The following is a 14057-nucleotide window of genomic DNA, read 5'->3' as shown; positions in this document are numbered from 1 at the left end:
ACTGCTCCTCTGAACTGTCTGCATGCATTCCTCCACCTCTACGACGGGCGCGTAGCACTCGTCTAGCAGCAAACTCTCATCCCTTTTCTGCCCAACTCTCTAATGCAAGAGTTAACCGTTACTCCCAGTCCTTCATTTATGCAACAGGTCAACTCTGGAACTGTCTCCCTCTGTCTGTATTTCCTGCTTCCTATGATCTCCAGTCTTTCAAACGCAGTGTGTCCAGGCATCTCGAAATGAACAGATCTTGAATTTGGCTCTCTCTTGCATTTTGTTTTTCTCTTGGAGGGAACAGTTTTGCGGGCTCGTTGCCTTTGGTTCCTTCTTCCTCACACAAAAAAATGACGTGTATGTGAATCTTAAAACACAGTGATGCTTATAAACTTTAATAACTAAGGACTGATCATAATGATTAACAATATTATAATATACAGTATTACTCGAGAATTCTGACGTATGTAATAGTACATTCCTCTTTCCTGGCATGGTATGAGAGAGAGAGAGAGAGAGAGAGAGAGAGAGAGAGTGAGAGAGAGAGAATTTGGGGGATACCATATTGTTGAGAAGCGGGACTTGCTAGACAGGAAGTACTGGAAGGTTCTCAGTAGCCTACATCTCGTAGTTTTCAGTTACGAGTAAAGTTACCAGTTAGCCCGCTATTTGTGATTGGAGGTATTTTATAAAGTTACGCATTAAATTTATGTTCTTTTTCTCTATAATATTTTATTTATGTGATTGTTAAATTATTCAGTTTCATTTCAGGTTGGATGCTAAATACTATAGAGTGTTACATAGTGTAAGAACACTCTGCGGAATTTCGAATGTCTCCAAGTGATAACCGTTGCTCTTTCGAGAACGTACTCGAACTCTGGAGAAGTAGGAAGGCTATATAAGGAGGTGAAAGAGCCTAGGGGAGTCGGTGTCATTTTAGTTTTAGCTTCAGTGCAGTTTAGTGTCAGTTCAGTGTCAGTGCGGCCTTGTGAAAATTGTATAGCTTCGGTACTTGTGAAAACAGTGAAGTGTTATTGGCAAGCATTAACCCTCAGTGGCTGCCGGCATTGGATGACGTTTTACCGTAGTATGGCCGCCAGCATCCCAGCCTCGATGCAGCACGACTAGTAGAAAACTGCGAAAAATTTTGTGAAGTGAATGAATGTCTGGGACGTGTTCAGACTGACCTGCACTACACTCCAACACACCCCATCAGTCAGTTCAGAGCCTACTGCTGTGATGCGTGGATTATCGATTTTTGCTCGTGACCATGCTCAACACGCACAGCTACACCCATTATCTTGACCCTGATGAACATATCTTTCCCCTTCCTTATCAAACCCACACAACCATTCTGTTTGCAGTTATATAAAAGTACAGGCATAAACAAAAAGGTCGTGAAAATAAGAGAAAAATACATTTTTGTTTTGGTATCTTTACCTATTTGCTTAGGTTTGTTGTATTGGTTTGGATCATTCAATGCAGTATGACTTGTAGAAAACTGCAAAAACTCTTGGGAAGTGAATGAACGTCTGGGATATTTTGAGACTGACTTGACTATGTTCCCTCACTCCAAATGTCAGTTCATGCCTCCTGCCCTGACGGTTTTTTTGCTCTTTGCCATGCCTAAACATACACACAGTTACAACCATTATCTCGATGCAAACAGAAAATATCATCTCCCTGCTCCCTTGCGAAACACACACAACCACCCTGTTTATGATTTAAAAAAAAAAAAAAAATCAGGCATAGACAAAAATGACATGAAAATAAGAGAAAAATATATATATATATATTTTTTTTTTTGGGGGGGGTTATCTTTTCCTATCTGCTCAGGTTTCTTGCACTGGTTTGAATCATTTTACTTATTTTTGCCGTGCTCTACCATTACACCAATGTTTGCCATGTTCACATAATGTTTTGGTAGGTGCAAAGTCCTCCCCTTCCTTCCCCAACCCCCCGGTCATCTCGTGCGAGGTGCGAATTGCAGGTCGTCTCGCATTTCAGTCCTCACTTCTCAGGCTGTACACTCAAGGGATGACCTTTACCTTGTTTAGATATAAAAATATAATCCCTTGCTTCCCTTTTCACACAAACTCCACCATTTGGAGTACAAAAATAAGTCGATACTACCATGAACACAATGAACACCAATAAAAGCAAAATCTATCTATCTATATACCTAGGCTGCTTCCCCCAAGGAAAGGGGGAATTTATTTATATATATATATATATATATATATATATATATATATATATATATAATTGAAACCTCATATTATGTATTGATAAACTTCGAAATACACATATCGAGTCATTTCGGACAATTTCATCACCACTGACATTGTTTTTCGATTAAAAGAACAACTAAACATTGCAGCAATACCTAGGTTTAACTGATATCATTTGCATAAATTTGCGCACTTTCTGCACTTCATTTTGCAGCACAGAATGGGTCAAGGAAGCTCAAAATTGCATTCCTAGGAGCGTCTGACGTTCCTCTTCAAAATGGCAACAACAAAAATCAATATTCGAAACTTCAAAAATCACTCCAGAGTCGGTCAGTGGGTTCTGACAAATTACACGAGCTCGGCCACGGAAGGGTTAAGTGTACTTATTTGGTGAATAAAGACCTTGAACTTGAGAAGACAGTGTTTATTTACCACACCTAAGCTGATCTTGTTGCTGCACACTGAAAGGCTGACCACAGGAAGAACAATTCACTGGGCAATGTTCCTCCTGTACTGAACTACTGCTGTTGGAGTCTGTTGCACTGTGGAACAGAGACATACCAATGGTGTCGGAAGTGGGATCAGTAGAAAAGTGTTGCAGTGAATTAAATCTTCGACATGGAACAAGGGGTTGTGCAGACAAAGAGCCAAGCTGGGCAGGAGGATGACGTGTCCCTGGCTGCAATCATGACTCTACAAGCACAAAGTGTACAACTGGAAGCAAAAAATGAAGAAGAGAAAGAACAGCTAGAGACACAAAATGAACGGCTAGAGGCACAAAGTGAACAGCTACAGGCACAAAATGAAGAACAGAAAGAACGATATGAACGACTTCAAGAGGCATTACAGGTGCAACTGAGGATGAAGGGACAGCTCAATGCTTTCATGGAGGAAATTAAGTACACACTGAGGTACAGGAGCAGAAGTGTGAGATCAGCAATAACGAGATGGAATGCAGACAACATGTAGGTGACCAGTTGAAGATTAGTGAGGGAATAGCAATGGAGTGCACATTTGCATGTAGATGACCAGTTGAAGCAAGTAGTAGACTATGTAAAAATAATTAGTGAGAGAATTGAGACTGTAGAGAAATACTGCACTGCTGAGCCTCAGGTTAGTGTACAAGGGGCATATTAAAAAAACTGGACAGTGTATGTTGAATCTTGACAAATCCCAAGCATCTAAAGATGCTTGGGATTTGTCAAATTGCAGGCGTTTTGAGTCCTGAACTTCATTATGATGCCCCAGTTTTTAGGCCCCAAACCAGTGAAGTGCATGGCTATAATGGGGGTCCAATTAAAAAGAAACCTTAGGAATATGATGGCAGAGTATCATGGGAAGCTTACCGTATGCAGTTTGAGTTATTTGCTGATCAGAATGGTCGGTATGATAGGAAGAGGACAGTGCAGGTAGCTACTAGCCTCAAAGGTGCCGCAATGGAGATTCTTGGGCAGATGTCAGTGGAAGATAGGAACAGTTATCAGTCCTTAGTAGAAATCCAGGAACGCAAATATGGGACCATGTACCAGACTGAAGGTTACAGGGCAAGACTCCGGACCCATGTACGGGCTCAAGGCAAATCCCTTGAGCAGCTTGCTCATGACCTGGAGAGTATGGCACACAAGGCATACCCTAGAACAGCACCTAACCTGTTGGCCATTCTTCTGAGGGACCAGTTCATTGACGCTCTTGATAATGCAGGGAGTTGAAAATGCAAATGAAGCAGGCACAACCCAGAACTATGCAAGAAGCACCAACCAGGGCTCTGGAATATGAGTCCTACATCAGGCCCAGTAGGTCCACTATTTCAGGCAGGTCATAGTGCAAGATTATAGGCAAGAAAGGGGCAGGTATGTGAAATAGAAAAATTTGAAGGAGGTTGCTGATACTGTGAAAAGCCAGCGCACAGGAAACAGGACTGCTTCACCTGGAAGAGGGAAGAGAAGAAGACCAGAGGAGGTTGCTGGTTCTGCTAGAAGCCAGGACACAAGAAGGAGGATTGTTACAAATGGGACGAGCAAGAATAGAGCAGTGCAAGGAAATCTACGGTTGTAACAAAAGGGTGTTGGACGTGTGGTGAGGTGGGACACTTCAGTTCTGAGTGTCCAAAGCAGATGGAGGAGGATAAGAAGAAGGCTATTGAGTTTCCAAAGAAGGAGGAGGATAAGAAGAAGGCTGCTGAGTGTCCAAAGAAGAAGGAGGAGGATAAGAAGAGGGCTGCAGAAGATGAGAAAGAAGTTGATGACAGGGGGCAACAACCAGCCAGTTTTTCCAAAAAGCCCCACCACCAAGGAAATGCAAGAGGACTTTGATGGCGTGCATGTAGACAGAAGAATAGACAGCAAGTAGTGTAGCAGGAATGGGAGTCGCATCAAGAAATGAAGCTGTACTCCAGTGACAGGATCAGTATCATATGAAGAAGACCTGAAGAGGATGTAGATGGAGGATACAGATTTACAACCAGTGCTAGAGTGGATGCAGTGGAGTACAGTGCGACCATCTTGGGAAGAGGTTTCCAGGCTCAGCCCTGCGACTATGAGCTACTGGAGTCAATGGGACCTTCTTCATTTGAACAAAGGACTACTGGAGCGTCAGTGGGAGACACATAATGGCCTCAGCAAGTATTGCCAACTGGTGGTTCTGAAGAAAATGAGGTCCAAGATCTTGGATGAGTCCCATAACCAGATCACTAATGGGCACTTGGGAGTGAAGAAAACTTTAAGTCACTTGCAACAGAGGTTCTGCTGGATTGGCATGTGTCAGGATGTTGAAGAGTGGTGTCAGGCCTGTGATGAATGCTGTGCCAAGAAGGGACACAAGAAACTTGACTGCACCCCTCTTCAACTGTACCAAGTGGGTGCACTGATGGAAAGAGCCACGGTGGACATGGCTGAACCTCCGCCACTCACTGAAAGAGGAAACTGATATATATGCCACCAAGAAGTACTTCATAAAGTGGCTAGAAGTCTACACCATCCCCGATCAATAGCTCAGGTGTCGACTGACCAGCTTTTCTGTCGTATTGGGATGCCACAAGAGCTACATTCAGAACAGGATAGAAACTTTGAGTCTGCTGTGTTCCGTGAGTCCTGCAATTTACTGGGGATCAGAAAGGTCAGGATGACTCCACTAATGCAACAATCGGATGAGATGGTGGAGAAATTCAACTGGACCCTGGGACAAGAACTGGCCAAGTACTGTGTAGAGGGACGGAAGGAATGGGGCCAGTTATTACATGCACTGCTGATGGTGTATCGGTCTCCATGTCATGAGTCTACCAGCTACACCCCTGTAAAACTGATGTTGGGCCACAAGTTAAGCTTATCAGTTGACCTGTTAATGGGAAGACCACCTGGTGAGGAGCTGCCTACAGACACCTCCAGCTATGCGAAGCATCTTCAGGAAAGGCTGATGTACACCATCAAGTGTGAGGAGCTCTTAAGTTTTCAGAAGTGATGAAGCCAAGGCAAGTGAGGTGAGCTTCAAGGATGGTCATGAAGTTTGGCCATACAATCCTCAGCGGAAAAAGGGACAGTCATTGAAGATGTAGAGCCTTTGGGATGGGCCCTACACTGTGATGGATTGCCTGTCAGACATAATGTACCGGATTCAGGGAGGCAGGAAGTCTCGCCCAAAAGTGGTACACGTGAATCGTCAATGGCAGTATCACAGGCCAGGACAGTACAGCTGGGACATCTCCATGGAATCATGTTCACTCCCAGCCAAGGATGTTGAGTAGGGCCAGGGGGCTGAATTACAAGAGGATGGTGACAGTTTCCCGAGGGAAGGAGTGAATCAGGAAGAGGACGAAGACCTTCCAGGAGGAGTGGACTGTGTGGGGGAGCAGGAATGTCGTTGGAAGCCGCATAAAAGAAGACCTGATAAGTTGAGGGATTATTTTGTGTATAATCAGATGTTTCAATAGGATTAATTATTATGTTTGTAAGTACTGTGTAGTTATGTTGGGACGACAGAAGGACTAGGGAGGGGGTAGTGTTCAAGAGCTGGATTTGCTAGATAGGAAGTACTGGAAAGTTCTCAATACCTCTTCTATTTTTCAGTTATAAGTCAGAGTTGCCAGACAACAGCCACACGTCTGCCCCAGTAGTAAACTGCGGGTTCCAATTTCCTCGGACTTTTTGTTACTGGCACATTTTTCTCGCTACTCACCTTATTTCTTGCTGCTGGTCTGATCTTTTTTTTCCTCACTTTGAGCGACTTTCTCCCTTCTGAGCTTTTACTTTACTTTCTCTTGTCTTTTCTACTGGCGCTCCGGTCTGCCACTTAGAGTCCCTGCTGTAGTATGAAGCCGAACCCTGAAGGGATGCTGTTAGGACACTTCCATGAGGAGAGGCCTCGGAGGCCTGGTTGTAGGAGGCGGCAAGAGTAGGCATCTGTTTGAGCTAGGTTAGGCAAGTCCCTCACGGGGCAGTGGCAGGGTCTCCCTCGACTCCCTTTAGAGGGTGGGGAGTTTAGGCCCCCATCACTGTAGGGAAACACCATTAAGCCAGCTCTTTATCCCCTCTTCTCTCTATTTTATTCTTTCCCTCCTTTTTTTTTTTTTTTTTTTTTTTTTTTTTGCTGTGTCGCTCTAAACCATGCAGGCATCTCAGCCCTTGTGGCCCCCTGGGACATCTTTCCTGCCCAGGACCCATAACTCAAAAGCAACGCAACCCAACCCCTACTAATCTGCACAAAGGGAATCCTGTCCCCACCACCTTGACCTCCACCACCTCCAGCAAGTCCTATGCCACCTCTGCCAAGCTTGGGTACCCTGCCACTACCGTCGCTGCCCGGCTACTCCCTAATACCGAGTGGAAAGCCCCCTCCAATTCTCGTTCATCAGGGACTAAGAGAGAGAGACACTCCTCCACCTCCAGCTCTGACTCTGCCCCAGGGGATTTACCTATCACTGCATCAGGGAGTAACCAACACCCTGCCTCAGCTACAAGCAGCATCTCTGACTCACCCACGACCCCATCTCCTGTCAACCCTTCCACCTCTGCTCACCGCCTCACTACGAGCAGATGGAAAATGCCAGCAACTCAGCATCTGAGCCCACTCCCAGCACCTCCACAGACCAGGCCTCTGCTTCCTCTGGCTTCACAGATAGTTACGGCTTTACTATAGAGAACAGTAAAGCCAAACGTAAATGCCACGATCACCAGCTGGAAAACATCACTCCTCCTGCAGCAAGCCACAAGACCCAATGGCAGTCCCCCCCAGATTCCCTCCCATCAATATCTGTGGCAACACGCCCTCCACCCACCTCCCTGTATCCAGTGTTCTGCATCTCGGCTCAGCAAGGTTACACGACCAGCTACGAGGCCGTAGCTGCTCTCAAGGCACACCTGCCTGGACTGAGGTGCACCCTCGATATAGGGAGAGATGGGAGCTCCATTCTTATGCCCCTGTAGGAGGAAACCTACCTCTGCCTGCAGGCTGCAGCCCAGGACAAGGCCTTCATCATCAGGGTGACGGAGCTAGCCCCCAGCCAGAAGACCACCAAGGCCACTGTGATGGGCTTCCCTCATTGCTGGGTCCCAGAACTCCTCCTGGGACACGAGCTGATAAAGGCAGCAGTTCGTTGCCAAAATGCAAGAAGCTGGAAGGAGACCCGACAAGTCGTTGTGACTCACTGCGGCCCTCTTGTACCAGAGCTCAACATGGGCATTTGGGGCACCTGCCACCTCTGCCCCTACACCCCAGAGACAGAGAGAGAGAGAGAGAGAGAGAGAGAGAGAGAGAGAGATGGGGGGGGGACTGTGGTACACAGAGACAAGGGAGGGAGAGGTGGTAGGGTACACCAGTGACCACCCAAACGCACAAGTCCATGCACCCGCAAATCTTTGCATAAAGAATTCTCTACCTCAGCTCAGCCATATTTTTCATAAAATGTGAAGTGACCGTGGTAATCAAGATAATTTTCTCTCTGAGAATTCTTAGTTTATTCTTGAATTGATTTGGTAGCTGCTGTAAAAATCAGTAAGTGAAAACCGGTATGAACATTTTTCAATCATTCTTCTACTTATTATTGTTCAATTATTTTTACCGTAGGCTTTTTTTACCTTTTGGAAACTAATTTCCATAGGTAAAACATTCACGGGTATCATGATGTAAGGGAAAATTATGTAGTACAGATAACTGCAAATCCACAAGTATTAAAACATTCTTATATCAAGTGAGGAATGTTATGGGATTTTATCAGCTCCGTGGTAAGACAGTAAATGATAGCTACGAGATCAGCGAGCCGTACGATAACTGCTAGGCGCTGAGGGAAGGAGGAGTGACCTACCAAGATATCCAGATTGGATAGTCTGTGCTGTAGGTGATGAAACTAGTTATGTTGTAAACAACACATTGTTTTTATCACAGTTCTGCCCATTCATCCATCATCCAATCCTTTGTTGCCCCATCATGAACACTGGAGCCCGGGGCTAGGCTACTCAGTCCTGACATTTAAGGCCAGAATGATTAGCCTCACTCGTTGCTGAGTTGCATTATGTAAGCAGTAAGCCCCAACTCTCCCATGGATGTAAACCCTTACAGGCTTAATGTGACTGGAGTGATATAACCTATTGAACTACCAGGCAACATTTGATTATCCGGTTGCCACTCAGTATAATAAACGTTTTCCTCTATAACAGGAAACCGTTTGGCTTGTCACGCAGTGTAAAGTCACCTGAAGGCAGCACTACATCGAGTGAGTGGATTAACTATGGACTCTCTACCTACCACGATTAAAAAAAAAAAAAATCTTAGAAATGCTGCACCTTGGAAAGGAGTAGCAAGAATTTTTGCGATGGCTTTTGGAGTCCGTTTGTGGCAAATAACTGGAAGTGTCGGAGATTTAGCTTGTGATTCTTTGATGAACCGAAAAAATACTAGCATACTTATCCAGTTGCTGTTGGAAAGAGAAAACAGCGTGGGAGGATGATATTTGTTTACTTTAACAATCCTTGCGTGAATTAAAGTTCCAGTATTGAGTACTGTTTGATTTGCAGGAAAGTTTATTTACAACAAAACGCTACTTACAGGAAACTTTGTTACATAAACTCATGGAGCGGCCAAAGCGAGTATGAAATCTTCTATTTTGCTTCGGTTACATGAGAAAACGTATTTAATAATGTTCAAGTACATGATGAACTTAGTACTAGTGACCACTGATCGTTACGTTCAGCCTTATTTGCAATAACGATACCATAAATGTCAGGTAAAAGAAAGTTCCAAATTTCAATAAAGCTGACATAAGAAATCATGGTAATTATAGGCAGTCCTGACTGGAATCCAGTTACTTAAAATTTATACATCATGGATGTCCAGGGAATGTTTCAAAGTACCATAACAAATCTGTCAATGTATGTGTATCAATGCAACAAAAACCGTGGAAAGGAGTACCATAACAAATTTGTCAATATATGTGTACGAATGCAACAAAAACCGTGGAAAGGAAAGACCTAAACGGTAGAAAAAACGAATGAACTGTCTTTGAACAATGACACTTGCTTGGGATAATTAATTTCACAACAAATTATAATTACTAATTGTTATGCTAGGAGTTTTTAGGGTCGGCTTCCCGTCCGAGAAACACCTATTGTATAGTCGGGTCCTTCTTCTAGACCGGAGCTAGGACACACCACGAGAGGAACAGGGCATAAAAACTCTGGGAAACTACCATACGAGTATATTATTATATGCTCCAGAAAATACAAACAGAATTACACAGTACACTAAACAGTGTCAGGGGGTGTTTGACAGGACTCGGACTGGCGGGTATGGTATATGTATCTTGCATGATACTTCCAGTCACAAGGACGTAGGACAGACACCGCAAGATAGATGAGTTGGATTTGTACACAGTTTTAGTCTAGGGCTGCGTATCTCACAGTATTGGTACTAGTGTCCCGTTGTACACCAAGTAGTGGTAGAGTACTAATTTAGACACGGTATATTGGAAGGTATGCACTGTTTCAGGTGTAACTACTAGAACACTGCCTTCAGCACTCACAGTCTAGTCTGTACAGGTACTATATTCACACTCGTTGGAGCAGTCACTGTTTTGTGAGAGAGGGGCGAGGGCTCTGGTCGAGCAGAGTGGGACCAGAGACTCGCAGGTGTTGGCCAGTGTTGGCAGAGACCTGTCAGTGTCTCTTCCTTCAAGGGCCACAGGACTATCCACGGGGGCGTCATCGCCTGTCGTGGACTATGGTCGGGCGTGGTGAAGGGCCTCTCACTGGTGGGGCTGGGCAGGGGAGTCTGGTCATTCTGGCTGGGACTGAACAACCCGAGCAGGCGCTCCTCTCAGCGCCTGCCTTAGGGAGGAAGTTCCCATCGCCTGGAACTGGAGAGGTCGTGCCCCGGGGATCCGGGGGCGCCATTGAGGGTCCGTCGTCTGCAGCCTCTCGCCTGTTGGGTCACTGTCAGGGTAGTACTGTAGCATCACCTCCGGCAGGAGTCTGTCAGGTTCTTTTCCCCTTGGGCGCCAGCTGGATGGCATGAACTCCTGGGGACAACACAGGGCCATTCCACAAGGCTTCTAGGCAGAGGTTCTCTTTCTGGGGGCTGCGTCTGTTGGGAGAGCTGGAAGGGTTGCCCTCAGGTTATGAAATCACGGGGTGAGAGACTTTTTAGGTGTTGCTCCCTGGCATGGCTACAGGCAATAGGGGGAGAGCGGCTACAGGCTGTCACCAGGGCCCAACTTTCTGACAGGACCATGGACGAAGTGCGACTACTGGCTGTCACCTGTCCATGGGCACAGCTACAGGCCATTGCAGGAGACCTGTATGAAGAGCAACGTGTAGGCGGGGAGCGGCTACGGGCCGTCTCCTGCCTACTGGTGCAGCTACAGGCCATCACGAGTGTCGTGCTCCTCAAGGCAACTGCAGAAGGAGAGGGGTCGAACTGTCCTCTCCCCGAGTGCGGCTGCAGGCCGTCACTGGTTCTGCAGAAGGAGGGGGGGTGGGCAGCCCCAGAGTGGCTACAGGTTGTCTCCAATTTGGTGCAGCTACAGGCAATCGCTTTTAATGTGCGACTACAGGCCGTCACGGTCTTGGTGCAGCTACTGGCTGTCACTGTATCTGAGTGGCTACAGGCCGTCTCCTTTCGTGTTCAGCTACAGGCCGTCACTGGGGTGCTGCCAGGAACTGATTTTTCAGCTCCACCCCGATCCAAATGAGGGCTGGATCGGCAGGAGGGTAACATACCCGAACTGCAGTGTTTGTGCAGAGCAGGCTCCGTGGAATAAGGGCGCGTGGCCATATGGGACATATGCCCATACTGCACGGGTGGTGGGCGCGCCCTCAAAACCCCTCTATAGTCGCCTCCTGGGGGTGTTGTCATGTCCCCAGTTGCCACGGCTGGTATTTCATTAATGTCACAACCCTAGCCAAAACGTTAACTAACCAATAAAAGTGCAAGAAAGCACAAATTGCAAGCATCAGTAAATAAGATGCAAAAGAATGTATTAGTTACATCACAAACAGCTACAAGAAGGAGCTCTAACAGAATGCAACACTCCACCCTAGTGACCACCAACTGATCTAGGGGCCGAATCTTTGAAACTGCCAGGTATCCTTGACTCTCAATAGATTACTCTGAATATAAAAAAACTTCAACCTTTCTCCTCCTGATTAACCCATCATGTCCCGAGCTATTTCGCACCTCCAACACCCCCCAATCCCGAGGTATTTTCGATTTTTTTTTTTTTTTTTGGGCTAAAACCTCCGCTTTTGGTGAGAAACATCGAAATTTCATAGAGAAATTGCTCAAATGAGGTTTAAAATACTCGATCCAGGTAGCAGTACCTCCTTACCTGACTGGGTTTTCTAACAGGCTGGCACCAAAGAAAACGAGTTCTATGGGAGGGTAACTATTTCACACCACTCATAAACGGTATTTATTTATTCACTTTGTACAAATTTATATGTAGTACGAGAGTATATTGGTTTTCAAACAGTAATATAGGCATTATAAATATAGGCATTATAAGCATTGTTTTACTAACTCATCACCATACCTGACCTTCTTTTGCCACATTACCTGATCATCATTTCTGACTGTTTCTTCCTCTAATGCTATGTAAACTTTGTCCTCCACAATATCATCAATTGGGGAATCACTCTGGCCCTGAATGTCTTTATTGGCCAGGTCACTGGTAACAGGTGAATTGCCGAGACAATGGCGTGCGGGGGGGGGGAGGTTATGCGGTGTAAGGCATTGTCCCTGCTTGGCATCTTGTAGAGGAATAGAGGAAGGTGTCCCATGTATACATACAAAAAATCACGCTTGAAAATTGAAAATTGTGCAAATTAAGGACCTTGCAATTGCACGATGTACCAGTACGTCGCTGGGACTGGCAAATGCAAAATGTTGCAACTTACCCATACGTTGACGGGACGCGGCGGGTTAAAAAAAATAAAAAACGTTAGAGTTGAATTTGTACGGTAAAGTGCCCTTGACCGTTCAGTTTTCCCTGTGACCTTGACTATTGAATGACTGTTCTCACACTCGATTACAAAAAATGTTTTAGCCTGAACCCTGTCACAATGTAGTCTACACTTTGACCATTGTAAAGAAAAAAATATAGATCAGTGATCTCCAACTCATCCACCAAGGCTGAGCCAAATCAGGCCAAAACTGCTTTGGTTATCTTATTCACACAAAGACACATGGGTCAGACTTTGACTTTCCTTTGTCACCTTGACCGTTGACTGACTGTTCTCAAAACTGAACCCCTACGTTCTTTCCTGAACTCTGATCCTTAAACGAAGCTTGGTTTAAGTTGACCTTTGTTTTTTACCTTTATCTGTGCCCCTGACCTTTGATTATTCTCAAATCCATTTTTTCTTCCCTTAACCTCAGCCCTTCCATGACGGTCTAAACGGGATAAAAACTATTTAAATTGACCTTACCCTGTGACCTTGACCTTCAACCTATTGTTCTGAGAAACAACAGATTAATCTTTTTCTTCAGCCTGAACCTCCCCCTCCCCCAGTTTTGCTAAAATCGGATCAGAACTGTTTGAGTTATTTTGCTAAAACCATCACACACGGTTCGAACTTTGACACTGTCCTGGAACCTTGACCTTTGACAGAGTGTTCTCAAAACTGAACCACTTCATTATTGCTGTACCCTCAACACTTCCTTTGAGTTTGGTCAAACCTTGGTTAAAAAAAAAAAAAAAAAAAAAAGGAAACTTTTCAAGCGATTTTCCTAGGTCAACCTCTAACCTAATCCTGTGACCTAAACCTATGACACCTTGTTAAAAAAAAGAAAAAAAAGAAGAAGTTCCTTCATTGGCTGGTACTCAACTCATCCACCATTTTGGCTTCGTATCGGATACAAATCATGAGTTACTTTGCTCACACACACACACACACACACACACACACACACACACACACACTGTGGAGTACCACAGGGTTCAGTGCTGGCACCAATCATGTTTTTAGTGTATATAAATGATATAAACAGTAACACTGGAAATGAGAGCTATCTGAATATATTTGCAGATGATGCAAAAATACAAAGGAGAATTACTAACACAGACTCTTGTAAAGAGCTACAAGAAGAATTAAATAAACTTCATGAATGGAGTAGTACATGGCACATGGAATTCAATGTGGACAAGTGTCATGTAATCAAGTTTGGTAAAAGTGGAAAAAGACCTGATTGGGATTATAAGTTTGGAAATAAAACCCTATACACATCAGAAAGAGAGAAAGACCTAGGTGTGATTATCAATAACAGACTATCTCCGGCTGACCACATCAGCGAGAAGGTACGGAACATGTACACACTGCTTGGAAATATGAGAATAGCATTCACATACATAAA

Source organism: Coenobita brevimanus, chromosome 21 (genome assembly GCF_032717465.1).
Source record: "Coenobita brevimanus isolate Jiangsu-jjx chromosome 21, ASM3271746v2, whole genome shotgun sequence".
In the NCBI taxonomy this organism is placed as follows: domain Eukaryota; kingdom Metazoa; phylum Arthropoda; class Malacostraca; order Decapoda; family Coenobitidae; genus Coenobita; species Coenobita brevimanus.
The sequence above is the reverse complement of the archived record's forward strand: the minus strand, read 5'-3'. Positions refer to the sequence as shown.